Source organism: Pangasianodon hypophthalmus, chromosome 18 (assembly GCF_027358585.1).
Source record: "Pangasianodon hypophthalmus isolate fPanHyp1 chromosome 18, fPanHyp1.pri, whole genome shotgun sequence".
In the NCBI taxonomy this organism is placed as follows: Eukaryota; Metazoa; Chordata; class Actinopteri; order Siluriformes; family Pangasiidae; genus Pangasianodon; species Pangasianodon hypophthalmus.
The window spans coordinates 19,208,514-19,223,420 of NC_069727.1; the positions used below are offsets into that span (position 1 = coordinate 19,208,514).

The 14,907-nt window shown below is 39.5% G+C and overlaps 1 long non-coding RNA gene across 2 annotated transcripts in view; it reads right to left on the minus strand.

Moving 5' to 3' along the window:
- LOC128321210 (uncharacterized) overlaps nt 1-14,907 on the minus strand; it is a 49,376-nt gene that overhangs the window by 33,817 nt on the left and 652 nt on the right. The window lies entirely within an intron of this gene.

The following is a 14,907-nucleotide window of genomic DNA, read 5'->3' on the forward strand; positions in this document are numbered from 1 at the left end:
AGTCTGCGGCACGACGCAATTCTGCAATGTCGTCATTCTTTATTTCCTCTCCCTTGTCCAACTCTTTAAGCAGGTCAGCCTGGTATGCCTGTAACACCGCCATGGTGTGCAAGCAAGCACCAGCCTGACCCGCCACTGTGTACACTTTGCCCACCAAAGCCGAGGAAGTCCGAAGCAGCTTGGAGGGCAATACCGGGGTCTTAAGGGACGATGCACCGCCGGGACAGAGATAGCCCGCAAGCGTCTCTTCAACCTGGGGACTCACCCCATAACCGCGCTCTTTCAGTCCCACCACATTAGAGAAGTGAGAGACATTGGGACTGAAGAGGCGTTACAAGTATTGATTATTCCACGAGCTGGACACCTCGGTGTGCAAATCTGGAAAGAAAGGCAGGCCCCGGCGTGGAGGCAGTGACTTAGATTGCAGAAAACGCTCATCTAACTTGCTGCGCAGACATGCTTCCTGCTTTTCAATTGGCCAGTCAATATTTAATTTAGACACAGCTCGAGTCACCACCTCCAATAACTCCTCAAACTGGACGGACTGTGGTGGCAAGTCCACAGACTCGTCCTCTGCGGCGCTCCCCTCACCTCCCTCCTCGGAGGAAGATAATAGAAGCGTTGAGCCCTCTCCCGGGGGGGAAGAAACCATTTCAAAATGTGCTTCCGTTCCCTGAGAGTGAGCACTGGATCTGGCAGGTGAGGAAGAAGAAAGGGCTCTGCCCGTCTCAATTCCCTCTGCCAAATCCATCTGCGAACCCCACAATCTGAGTCGCCTTTCTGCCTCGGCAGAAGCAGGACCCCAACCGCGAGGAAAGCTGGAGAGAGTGCCCTCCTCAAAGAGCGCCCTCCAGGAACAGAGCATACGCATCGAAAGCCGGACGCAGTGCGGGCAATCAGCTCCCTCAAGAGCTGATCGAGCTTGCTCCACTCCCAAATAAGCTACACAAACGCGGGCAGGGAGAAACACAGTCTAAATGATTGCTTGCCTTTGCTTGCCATATTTTACTAGAGTGCTTTGATACAATATTGAGACGTACAACAATAAATAAGACGAACACACATAGAGCGCTTACTGAACAACAGAAGCTGGCGCTGTCTCCACCACATGCGCTTTTATACTTCCGGGTCGCTACGTCATCCCGCCGGTGACATCACACGATTCCGTTGGACAGATTACACATGATTCAGAGCGTGGTCACGCAGAGGCATTCCCAAAGCGTTGTTCGACACAGCTCGAGTTCCCGAAGGGGAACTCTAATTAGACCATCATTTATCTCTGTTAAACATTCAATAAACTTACAGGTACTGCTGTAACAGTCAAACAACATGCATGTGAATATTTTTATGCTATTTAAACATGCATCTAAACATTTTACCTGGAAAGGGGAGAAGATTAATACCTGAAAAACTTGAAAAGCATGATGTTTCCTCACAGCAAACTTTCCATAGAATGAGGAAAACCCATGTGATCTCCTAGAGTACAATCAGGCAAAACTAATCAAACATGAACAACACTAAACCAACTGCAGATCCACTTTCATTTTCACTTTCATCACCATTTTCAGATTTAAAATAATTTACTAAACAATAGATCATCTTTGCAAGCACATTGAAGGAATCATATTTCTTTCAATTAACAACTGCAGGAATTAATAATTCTGAGTTTACAGACACATTGACAGAGTTTAAATCTGCTTCATTTCAATGTAATTTCAATCTGTCACATATGCCCTGTCCATCATCAGATACCAGCAGAATATGTTGGTCAACAAAAGAACCATAAGCTGCTGCTATCAAGATCCAGAAACTTGTCATGATGCATGTAGCACTTTTCCCAGCCTCCAGACTGAAAAAAGAGGGTCAAATTCAATGTCATGGATCAAAGATAATATCCACCAGTAAAACCAAAAATGGTACCCAGGGGTGAGATACTCAGAAAATGCCTAACACTCCAAATAGACTGGGGTGTGGATAATATAGAAACAGAAAGAACACCATAGCAGGTTAAGCCTTTCTGTTGAATGTACCCTGACAGATAACAGAGGTGGCTGAAATGGGAAAATCACACCAGTGGCTGGACAAAGCAGGGCTGAAAGACTGCACAGTGGTGTTAATCATGGCAGAACAAAAACAAGCATTCATTGTTAAATTAGTGAAATAAGAGGTGTATCACATCAAACAAGACCAAAGGTGTAACAAAAAGGGGGCAAAGAAGCCCCAGAGACCAAACAGACACAATTATAATAGATAAGGAGAAGAAAACAGCAGTGGTGATAGATATGTAAATCCAGAGTGATGGTAACATCAAAAGAAAGCAATATCAAGAGCTGGAGAAATTCAAGGGACTGAATATGAAAGAAAACAAGACTGGGGCTGTGGTAACTAAGCTGGAAATGTGCCTTGAATGGATTCTAAGGATGGGGGAAAAATTGCCAGTTAGTGCCATACACACAGGACTAGAATTATTCAAGTGAATGAGTAAAAATCTATAAAATAAACCTTAGCCATGGTGATTAAGATTTTCCACCCAAACATCTGGAGAAGCAACCTGACCCTCTAACAAAATTCATTTTCAAATAATAATTTTTTTTAAATAATACTTTTTCCTTAAAAACAAAAATATTTGGCAAAACTACTGACTATTTAAAAATGAAAAATTGTAATTTGTCAGTTTGAAAGTACAGTGAGTTTGAAAGTATAGTTATATTATGTTTAGGGGATTAAATAGTCTATATAGTTAAGCACAGTTAAGCTATAGCCGAGGAGTCCTTTTATGAGTCTTTAGCATACAATTTAACCAGTTACACCCAGAAAAAAGGAACCCTTTATGAGTCATTTTTAAATGAGGATGAGAATATATTGATTGCAAATAAAGTTTTTTTTTTCTTTTCTGTTTTTAACTGGTTAAATTGTTAAGCACAGTAGGCTAAAGTTAAGTCTACAGTTATGCCAGTCATTGGTTTTCAAAAAATTTAGTCAAGGGACACAAAGGGTCAGATTGCAGGCAGACATTGCCAGTAAAACAACACTGAAAGTTAAATCAGACAGGCTAAAATCAGAATCAGAGAACAACTAGAACACCTACAACTAGAAATAAACAGGAACTGGAACATTAGATCCCTAATCAATGGAAAAACATATTATGTTTACAGTAGAATTCACAACATAATACAGTTAAGTGCAGCACAGCAGCGCAGTGGGTAGCATTGTCGCCTCACAGATCCGGCGTCCTGTGTTGAGCTTGGGCTACTGTCAGAGTTTCAGATTATGTCTCTGGTGTTTCCTCCTGGTTATTCAGTTTCCTCCTGTTGTCCCAAGACATGTATTTAGGTGGACTAAGTATGGTAAATTGCCCCATGTATGAATGAGTATGTGAATGTGTGTGCAGGGTGTCTTGCAATGGACTCATGTCAGATCCAGAGTGTATTCCCACTGTGCATCCAATGTTCCCAAGATTGGCTCTGGATCCACCATGACACCCTGGATAAAGCATTTACTGAAGATGAATGAATGTATGAATAAATGAATATGTGGATGGATGGATGAAAGAATAGATCTTATTAAAAGATCAGAGTGAATTAAAGCCAAATCAATAAATAGCAGTTGCTTTTTATACAAGTCAGCAGAATTATAAGGGGATCTTTAAATGCAGTTTTACCCATTTTACTTCTGAATGAAACCAGACTTTACTATAACTTTGTAAAAGGGAAAGTTTAGGAACACCTGTAGTTCCTTTATAACAAAAAATGACAAAATATCACCCTATGAAGTAGTTTCCAAGGGCACACACAATTAATTCAAATTCAGACCCTTCTTTAATTTTTGTAACATTACCCTGTAGTGAATCCACATCCACTATCCACTCGATTCTATTTCATTTGAAGCTATTCCTCTTTCCACATGACTGCTGCTCACGTATGTCTCACTGAAGGCTGTAGTGGAGGTCTCTGATGGACGCCAGCTCTAATTGGAGTTTAATTAAAGCTGCGTGAAGCAGTAGAAATACCACCAACACCCTTCCACTCCACCTCCAGCCCACCACTATCGACTATTAACAGGGTTGCTGTAGTAACAGGGCAATCAAACAGCACCGCTGATGAATGGTGAATGCCCATCATTGTCACACATACCTGCATGTATATACGCCTACACACATTGTGTACAAACACATAAGAAATAGACTGACCCATTTATTCACCCTGTTTATTAATTTAGTAGTCTGCATTTGCAAGTTTTTTTAACAGACACATTGCATTTTAACATGGAGTGATGATTTGAAATATAGAGATCCACATTAGCAATCAGGATGTGTTCAGGGTAACTCCGATTTGATCCTTTGATCAAAGCTGTAAGATCTTGTACATGGTCTCTACATTTACTATGTTTAGTCCTATTATGGAGGTCACGCTAACCTCACAAACAGATCTGTTAGAAAAAGTGAGATCAAAACAAGCTCACTTAACCAGTATGCTCAAAATAATTATGTGTGAGCATTAAGCAATGAAGTGAGCTTTTACAAAGATTGAACAGATAAACTTTAAAAAATTAAATTTAACAACTGAAGCATAGAGACAGTTCAGTGCAGTTCACTGAGAGGTTGTAGTCACTGCCACATGTGCTGTACTTCTGCATTTTCTCATACCATGTCTCTTCTGATTATGTCTCTTATTTTATTCATTAGGACATAGAATTGAAAAATAGAAAAGCCATCTATTATTTTTAATTCATTCATACATAATCATCAGTAACTGCTCTCTCCTGGTCAGGGACATGGTGTAAATGGAGCCTATCTCGGAATACTGGGCATGAGCGACCCATGATTTGGGAGGTGGGAGGAAACCAGAGAACCCAGAGGAAACCCAAATGGACATGGGGAGAGCATGGAAGACTCTGCACAGATAGTAACTATAGATAGCCTTGACAGTAACAACGCTACCTGCTTTGCCATCATTCCACCAACTGCAAATCATGTGTTATTTTTATATATAGCAGAGTTATTTATATTATACCAGAGATAATAGAAACAAGCCAATCATCGAAAATGTTCTGAATGGAAACAGAACCTTGTAGCCTTCAAGATGGCAGAAGCAGCATCTGGGATGGCATAGTTATCCCATTTGTAAGTTTGTGACATAGTTATCCCAAACCCGAAGGGTAGAAATATATGCAATGCAGGAGAATTCACCCCTGATAGGACACACAGGCACACACATTCACACACTCATTCACAAATAGGGGCAATTAAGCATAGCCAGTCCACCTACCTGCATGTTCTTTAGGACACTGGTAGGAAACTGGAGAAACATGCAAAACTTCACACAAACATTATCCGAGACTTCAAGATTGAAGCTGGTTGTGATTTTGCCTTTATACACCACCACAATGGATTTGAAATAAAACAATCAAGATGTGATCGTAGTGTAGACTTTCAGCTTTATTTTAAGAGGTTCCACAAAAATATGGCATTTACCATTTAGGAATTACAGCCATTTTAAGCAAAGTACTTCCATTTTCAGGGGCTCAAAGGTATTTGGACAATTGACTGACAAGAAGTTAATTGACCAGGTGCGGTCCATTCCCTCGTTACTTCAAGACAAATGAAGCAGATAAAAGGTCTGGAGTTGATATCAGGTATTGAGTTGGCATTTGGCAGCTGTTCGACTGGAGCTACCAATGTGAAGTCCAAGGAGATCTCAATGCAAGTGAAGGAGGCCATCATTAGCCTGAAAAAACAACATAAATCTATAAGAGAGATAGCAAAAACCTTAGGTGTGGCCAAATCAACAGCTGAGTACATTCCTAAAAAGAAAGAAATCACTGGTGAGCTCAACAACATTGAAAGGCCTGGAAGACCACGGAAGACAACTAAAGTGGATGATCGCAGAATCCTTTCCTTGGTGAAGAAAAACCCCTTCACAACATCAACAGAAGTCAAGAATACTCTGGAGAAGGTTATTGTATGATTGTCAAAATCTACAATCAAGAGACGCTTTCATGAATGTAAATACAGAGGGTTTACAACAAGGTGCAAACTACAGGTAACATTCAAGAACAGGAAAGCCAGATTAGACTTTGCCAGAAAACATCTAAAAAAGCCTCCCATGTTCTGGAATAAGATTCTTTGGACTGACGAAACCAAGATTAACTTGTACCAGAATGATGGGAAGAGAAAAGGATGGTGAAAGAAAGAAACAGCTCATGATCCAAAGTATACCACATCATGTGTCAAACATGGTGGAGGCAGTGTTATGGGATGGGCATGTATGGCTACAGGCTCACTGGTGTTTATTGAGGATGTGACTGCTGACAGAAGTAGCAAGATGAATTCTGAGATGTATAGGGCTATACTCTCTGCTCACATTCAGCAAAATGCTACAAAATGATAGGACGCCGCTTCACAGTGCAGGTGGATAATGACCCTAAACATACTGCAAAAGCAACTCAAGACCTTTTGAAGGCAAAGAAATGGAATATCCTTCAATGGCCAAGTCATTCACCTGATCTCAACCCAATAGAGCATGCTTTTCACTTATTGAAGACAAAACTGAAGGCAGAAAGACCCACAAACAACCAGCAACTGAAGGTGGCGGCAGTGAAGGCCTGGCAAAGCATCTCCAGGGAGGAAACTCAGAATTTGAGTTTTGAGAACATGGGCTCCAGACTTCAGGCAGTGATTGACTGCAAAGGATTTTCATCCAAGTATTAAAATTATGGTTATACTTACAATTATGTCACTTTGTCCAAATACCTTTGAGCCCCTGAAAATGCCATATTTTTGTGGAACCTCTTAAAATAAAGTCTACACTTCGATCACATCTTGATTGTTGTATTTCAAATTGATTGTGGTGGTGTATAAAGGCAAAATCACAAAAACTTTATCATTGTCCAAATACTTCCGGACCTGACTGTACATACTTAAATAATGTGCATCATTAAAATCTTACAGACTGTGTCCACTATATTTATTCTTTTTAATCCATCAATTTTCATTTAAATTACAACATTTAAACCATTAAGCCATAACATGTGCCTTTTTCAGTTCATGCTGATTTGTCTTTTAAACCCTTTCTTCAGTGTTCTTTATTTTTTTATCCATGCTGCACTCATTCCATTAGATTCAGTTTGTCTGTGAGCCTGGTTGTTGTTTCCATTTGCTCTTACCCTCCAAACCAGCAAAACAAGGGTTGAAGGGTAAGAGCAAATGGAAACAACAACCAGGCTTCATTTTCATTTCAGTTTCATTTTCAGTGAAAAGTACCATTTGTTGTTTTCTCTGTTTTTTTATTGATGCATATTTATTCCTCTTAAATATTCCACCCCCACTTCAAACTTTATTTGTATTTATATTATCAATTTTCTGCAGGTGCCCTTTCACTTTTAGTATTTATTTACAATGCATGGATTGCTTTTCTGAACCTTTTTATGCTAAAAAAAATTAGCACTCACAGTGCCTATAATAATATTTTGGATAAGAATGAAGAATAACAGGACCAGTGAAAAAATAAGTAAGAAAAATTATTCTGTTGTACATTGCAAATGTGCTTCTCAGCAAATTAATTCCCATTATATGAGGCCCAGCATTGTACAGACTTGCCAGTGCAGTCCCTATCGTGATGTGTAGGCTTTTAAAATCATCAGACCACACACACAAAGACAACAACAAATCAAGCAATAATGGCTTGTTGTCTCAGCTGGAAAACCACATTCTCCCTGTAAATATAGAACAATTTGATACAAGTGCAATTTGGGATCCTCTGTGAAGAGAATCTTTATTCTGTCCTGGGGGCTTTTAGCAGTGGTGCACCTTGGGAATCGAAATGTAATTATGCTGTTTAGCAAACAAACCGGGGCAACCTTGCTCCTGAACTCAGTGGCACACCGCAGTTCTGCAGCCTTCGTTATAGAGACATTAATTGAAAAGCTCTAAAAAGTTTTGCTTGTAATAAAGGTCACATCTCAGAGATGGGTCATTAGTCTCATGACCTCTGTTGCTTGTTTGGAGGAAGAGAAAATGTCCCCAACTACTTCTAAAATGATAATGGTTTATAGTTTTTCTACATGCAAAACTATATGGCATTTTCCTATTATAAAACTAACTGATATAGTAAGTGATGGAGTTTAACCATAGCAGTTTCCCAGTATCTTCTGATTTACAGGTATTACTGTATGTAGAGATTAATTATAGATTTTTCGGGGGAAAAAACATAATTTGGCTAATTGACTATAGGCAGCCAGAGTATGCGTGAGCATTTCAACATGGCTTCATGATTGAAAATTTGTAGTAAATCATTGCCTCATATGTAAATTGGCATGACATTTAACAAAATTGCTTTTCCTGTTTGAATTGCTACAACTTTCAAGCAAGATGAAGTTGGGGCAAAAACATAATTAAGAAGAGAAGAAGGTAGGCAAGGAAAAAAGGAAATGTGAATATGACGTAATAATGCTACATACACTGGCCATACACTGGCAGGTTTTGTGTGGACAAAGGAGATTTCTTTTTAACTCACTGCAATGAATATCTTGTCTAGATGTTCCAGCCTTTCATAACCTCACCAAAGATAGTAATTAGTGATGTAACTAAATGAAATATTATTTAGAATAAACGTTTTACGTCATTTTCAGTCTCTGGCAGTGAATGGGAGGGTGAGCGGTTTGTATTCTGCATGGATAAAACATCTCAACATTCACTAGATTTTTTTGCTTGTTCTGTTCATTTCTGATTTTTTAAAATAGGTGTAGCTAGATAGCTGTCACTACCTTCTTATCAGGAAAGAGTTGAAGATGCAAGTGCAGGTACTCAATTACTTTATTAATCGTAGCAAACAAGACAGAGACATAAAAAATGACATCCAAACAAGCAAGGGTCAGGCGATGAGCAAACAACATGAACTGGGCCAGGCAGAATCACAAAACGGGAAAAAAACTATATCAAAAACCAGAGAGACAAACAGGAATCAAAAGGCAGGTTTGATACAAACAGTGTATCAACAGGTTTAGAAACACTGAGCATATAGTTCATGATTCATGAGTGTGTTAAGAGTCCTTATATACTGTGTCATTACACACACACACAAAACTATACAACCCAGAATTCAGAATTCAGCACAGCCTACAAATATGGCAGCTGAGGACTACAATATCCAAACTCTCACGGTCACACTCACCAGACTACTGATCACACACACTTAGACTCAGTCACCTTCATAGCACAATCTCACAGTCTATAAAGACTCTCAACACACACACACACATGCATCGTGAACTATATGTTCAGTGTGTGTGGGGGTATATCTCATATATATATATATATATATATATATATATATATATATATATATATATATATGAGAGAGAGAGAGAAATACACACACACACACACACACACATACATATATATATATATATATATATATATATATATATATATATATATATATATACACAGTATATACACACAATAACACACACTTGTGCTTCCCTTATTTTAAAAAAATCACCAACCACCATCTACTTGAGACTGCAGGTGTGCATTAGGACCCTACCAAAAATTGCATGAACTGAAATCTTGAACAAAGGCTGAAATGTCATGCAGTAATTGGAATGCAAAATGTGTGCATATTATTAGGGCAGGAGGAGTGAAAAGAGGCTAATGCACAAGAATAAACACATAAAAGTATAAGTAGTATGCCCCTAAGAGCCTTCAACAGGCACTCGGCTTTAATAATCACTTTACCAATCACACACTCTAGAAGTGCTAAGGCTGGCCATAAATAATCTCCAGTAAAAGCACATTACATTAGAAATAACTGAAAAAATAACTTTTTCTTCTTCTGATTTACAATACTATAAACTAATTGGTTAGACTCTGACTTCCTTTTTGAATTATATTATAGGCAACTGCATTCAACAGTTACATGCATATTATAAAATGTTTTACTCAGTCTATATCCAAGAGTGCAAATCCAAGACATGAACACATTTGTGGTACTAGTGCTGAAAGGTAACTTTACGACCACTGACAGGTGAAGTGAATAATATTGATTATCTCGTTACAATAGCACCTGTCAAGGGGTGGGATATATTAGGCAGCAAGTGACCAGTAGGTTCTCGAAGTTGATGTGTTGGAAATAGGAAAATTGGGCAAGTGTAAGGATTAGAGAGACTTTGACAACGGCCAAATTGTGATGGCTAGACAACTGGGTCAGAGCATCTCCAAAACGGCAGGCCTTGTGAGGTGTTCCCGGTATGCAGTGGTTAGTATCTACCAAAAGTGGTCCAAGGAAGGACAACCGGTGAACCGGCAACAGGGTCATGGGCACCCAAAGCTCACTGATGCGCGTGGGGAGTGAAGGCTAGTCCGTCTGGTCCGATCCCACAGAAGAGTTACTGTAGCACAACTTGCTGAAAAGTTAAAGCTGGCCATGATAGAAAGGTGTCAGAACACACAGTGCATCGCAGCTTGCTGCGTATGGGGCTGTGTAGCCACAGACAGGTCAGAGAGCCCATGCTGACCCTGTCCACTGCAAAAAGTGCCTACAATGGACTGGTGAGCATCAGAACTGGACCATGGAGTAATGGAAGAAGGTGGCCTGGTCCGATAAATCACATATTCTTTTACATCATGTGGAAGGCCGGGTGCATGTGCATCGTTTACCTGGGGAAGAGATGGCACCAGCATGCACTATGGGAAGAACGCTGGCGGAGGCAGTGTGATGCTCTGGGCAATGTTCTGCTGGGAAACTTTGGGTCCTGGCATTCATGTGGATGCTATTTTGACACGTACCACCTACCTAAACATTGTTGCGGACCAGGTACACCCCTTCATGGCAATGGTATTCCCTAATGGAAGTGACCATCTTTCAGCAGGATAATGCGCCGTGCCACATTGTAAAAATTGTTCAGGAATGGTTCAAGGAACATGACAAAGAGTTCAAGGTGTTGACTTGGCCTCCAAATTCCCCAGATCTCAATCCAATCGAGCATCTGTGGGATGTGCTGGCCATCAAGTCCGATCCATGGAGGCTCCACCTCGCAACTTACAGGACTTAAAGGATCTGCTGTTAACGTCTTTGTGCCAGATACCACACACACCTTCAGGGATCTAGTGGAGTCCATGCCTCGACGGGTCAGAGCTGTTTTGGCAGCAAAAGGTGGACCAACACAATATTAGGCAGGTGGTCATAATGTTATGGCTGATCGGTGTAGATGATTCACTGTTCTTTATACATATTTATATCACAGCACTGCTGAATTCTCAAATCCAATAAGTTTTGATTCCATTTTTTGTCACAATAGCGCTAACAATAGGTCCAGCTGTAATCAAATCACAGATGTATATTCAGGTGCTCTAATATGTTCTTGTACATTGTTGTTTTTATAGCAACAAGTCATTCACACAGACTTGAATGGCAGATACACCACATAATCTAAGACTAACAATAAACCAATTAAAAGTGTGTTGTTATTTAACAAAGATGTTTAACATTTATGGAATGCATCTCTAGTGTCAGCACTTTGTAACAGTCAGTAAGTTTTCCGCCATGGGAAAGTCTACATGACAGAAGACCTTGCAGTTTCTGTGTCAAGCTGCATTTTTTTGGAACTATAAACCAATCAAAATTATGCTGAGTCGTTCCTTAATTAATATAAAAATGTAATTATTTATCTTGCAAAAGGATTTACATTATGGTCTTACTACTATGTCAAGGGCACAAGCACAAATAAAAAGCTTGAACATACACTACATGACCAAAAGTATGTGGAAACCTGATCATCACACCCATATGTGCTTTTTAAACATCCCATTATAGGCAGTACGGTGGTGCAGCGGGTAGCGTTGCCTTTTCACAGCTACATTTGATTCTGAGCTTGGTTTCCTCTGGATTATTTGGTTTCCTCCCACGTCCCAAAAACATGGGTGGATTAGCTAAGATAAATTGCCCCTGGGTATGAATGAGTATGTGAATGTGCCTCATTCACTGTGTTCCCCAGATAAGCTTCGGAGCCACCTTGAACCTTGCCAGGATAAAGTGGTTACTGAAGAGTCGGACTTGCAACCCGAAGGTGAACCTGAAGGTTGTGGTTTCGAGTCTCGGGTCTGGCAGGGATTGTAGGTGGGGGGAGTGAATGACCAGCGCTCTCATCCACCCTCAATACCACTGAGGTGAGACCCTTGAGCAAGGCACCAAACCCCCAACTGCTCCCCGGGCGCTGCAGCAAAAAAGGCTGCCCACTGCTCCGGGTGTGTGTTCACGGTGTGTGTGTGTTCACTATTGTGTGTGTGCACTTGGATGGGTTAAATGCAGAGCACAAATTCCAAGTATGGGTCACCATACTTGGCCACAAGTCACTTCACTTCACTTCAAAATTTGGGTGCAAAAGTTCATATCCTCTATTGTTATGGAGTGAAAAAAGTTGTTTAAATGTACTTTATTATTTTTATACTTTATCCACAAAAAAACAGACTTCCAAGAAGTTAAAAATGAAATTTGGGTGTACCACTAACAAAACATAGAACTGTGGCAGAAGCTGTATTTCCACCAAAGAAGCGCCTGAAGGCGGCAGTTTGGGAGCATTTGGGGTACACCAGGAATGACCAGGGCGTCACTGAAGATGATGGATCAATCAGTGCCGTAGCGGTGAGAGTTGGGCTTTCAGTGCAACGTAAACAAAGTTAGTCTATGGCAGACAGAATGTAGTCCTCTCAAGACCTTCAGTCAGTGAACATTCACCGTTACACACTGTTGCTTCCTGCCGTCTGTGTTGAGTAAATGTTAGGCTTTGTAAGTTAATATGCCAGGTGTAAAACACTAACACAACATCAGGAGCTTGTAGACTTCCAGGACTACAATAATTAACTGCATTTCAGTTATTAATAACACTGCATGACACATCTTCTCACTTTCTTTCTATCATTTTTCACTAAAACTTTAAACAAACAAACCAAAATAATAGACATGATTTTCTCAGGCCACATGAAAAATTAGATGAGTTATGAAAAAGATTATTAACATGAATATGGATGACAGTTGATGACAAACAGTTCAGTTTATTCCCTCATTAGTAACAATTTCCCCTGGGGGATAAATAAAGTTAATATTAGTCTTATATTAATACTTATATTAATAATAATAATAATACTTAAATGTTATAGAAACATAATTGTTAATGTAATTAAATATTGACAATCAACTTAAGTCATTACTGCCAGTCCAGTCAAAGTTCATCTTGGTATGGATTATTTATTTTCATTTTTCTTATTCACTTTTAGCTTAAGACTGGTGGTGCTATAGCTGCAGTTCAACAACCAACTGTTGCAGAATCCTTTGCAAAGTGTGTGGCCTATGCTCCCACTTCAAAACAAGCCCAGGATTTGAATAAAGCAGTGGCCTATTTCATCTCCAAATTAATGAATGCATAATAATCGTGATTATCGTGAAACCATGATTATTCCTCAGACAATAATCGTACCAACAAAATCTATAATTGTTGCATCCCTAATTGTAATATTGACTGGGTCAATTTAACACCACTCAAAAACACCGTAAAAAAATTTCGGTTTAAACTGCATACAATCTTTACTCTGCGTTATACACCTTTGAGGGTGGTTTGGAAAATATTTTCTAAGTCATTACAATAGATCATTGGATGTCCATTTACACAAAGAAGCACATGCAGAACAATCACCTATTTAGAGATGTCTTGCAATTAATTGATGATGCATAAATATTTTTTGTTATTTTTGCTTTGTTTTTTCCATTAATTATTTTTTGATATATCATAGTAACCATGATTACCATGGTTCATCAACTAATTCATCCTGACCCTGCATTCACACTAGCATATGACAAGTTGCTTGTGTCACTTGTAGTTTGTCTCTTGTGGGAGTGGAGCGAGTGCTACTGTTGTTGCTCGCGGGCATATGCTATTCCGTTTTTCGAGTCAAGGTGTACATATGAAGGTACACCTGCAGGTAGAATCTAAAGTTTATTAGAGGGGGAATGAAAGAATGCTGTACCAGGCACCCCATAAGATTGGCCTGAGGACTCATTCGATCCAGTTGGATTTGTTGCTTTACCATGTGATATCTATTTTGCATAAAGTTGAGAAAACCTCAAATCACATGTTACTTGTCGTGCTGCTACTGTCGCTGAAATTGTGGCTATGTGTCGCACATGTACATAGAAAATTAATGGTCTCTTGACATGTCTCCTGGTCTCCTTTGTCACTCACTAGTGTGAACGCAGCTTTACGAGGGCAGAAATTAGTGCATGCGTCTTTTCTGTCTCACTGCTTCCCACTTTCGCTACTCTTAACAGTCTGAAATGCGATTGAAGCAAGATGCTATATTATAACTGGTTACAACTGTATCACAACCATAAAGGGCACAAAATCTGAAATCTATGCTAACAGTTGGTGTAGAGCTATGTGTGCACAGTTGTCAGAGCTAAATGTACACAGATTTCACTTTTGTACAGAAAAATATATTAGAAGAACACTTCGGTTTTGTTTTTCACTTCACCGGCACAACATGGGTTTTTCACAAATATCTCCAGCAAGATTGGATAAATGGTTCTGTTTTTTTTTTTTTTTTCATTCAGACATGGAGAAGTGATGTATTTGTATATGCGCATAATGCAGTCCCTACTGCATGTGTGCATTCAGAGAAAACAACAGTGTTACAGTTGTTACCCTACATTCATACTAGCCAAGATGTTCATGTTGCATGAGGTTTGCCTAGTTGGTACGAAGCAACCACTGCTGTTGTTTGTGGGTGTGTACTGTAGTACTCAGATGAGAAAGATGAGAAAGCTACATAGACCTTATTTAAATTAAATAATACACTAATTTGTGTTAAAATTGGTTGCTTGATTTAAATGTTACGTGCAAGGCTTTGTACTA